Below are 640 nucleotides of genomic sequence, written 5' to 3' on the forward strand. Positions count from 1 at the left end.
TACAACATTGTTTTAAGTACATTGAGTGTTCTGAGTGTTTTCTGTTTGAGAAGTTTATAATAAGAAGTGTCACTTAAGTGGATGTAATTGAGAGAGTCCAATAGCTCACCACTTAAAGGCGATCTTGTTAATGGCTGCTGAGTAGCGAATCTAGTAAGAAATAATAACGGTATTCTCACGTAATATTTGGACTTTGGCTGTGACGTAATTTGAACCCAGTTTATAGAACTTTTAAAAACACTATTCATAAAATAGTTTTTTCTCTATTTAACAAAATCACCTAATTGATGATAAGACTGTGTTTATGAGTGACTGAACTACGGGTAGCGATTCTAACTTCTGAAGAAGCACACTGGAAACTAACTGAGGCTATGTACCAAGTGGTACAGGCCTTTAATCCCTTGGATTCTCGTATTAGGTAACTTTTTCAAAAGGTATTGGGTAACATATACATATAATATATAAAAATTATATATAGTGTATATATATATAACATAGTTTTACAACAGCGTGGAGGATTTAATCACAACTCCACGCAATTTTTCCCGCTTTTGATGACGATTTAAACGTAAGAGGAACATTGTGTGGAGTTTTGGTTTTATCCTCCACACTGTTTTTACAGTGTAAGTATGTTATATAT

The sequence above is a fragment of the Anneissia japonica genome, unplaced genomic scaffold (assembly GCF_011630105.1).
Source record: "Anneissia japonica isolate Jap-2015-1 unplaced genomic scaffold, ASM1163010v1 scaffold685_len2926416_cov193, whole genome shotgun sequence".
Taxonomy (NCBI): Eukaryota; Metazoa; Echinodermata; class Crinoidea; order Comatulida; family Comatulidae; genus Anneissia; species Anneissia japonica.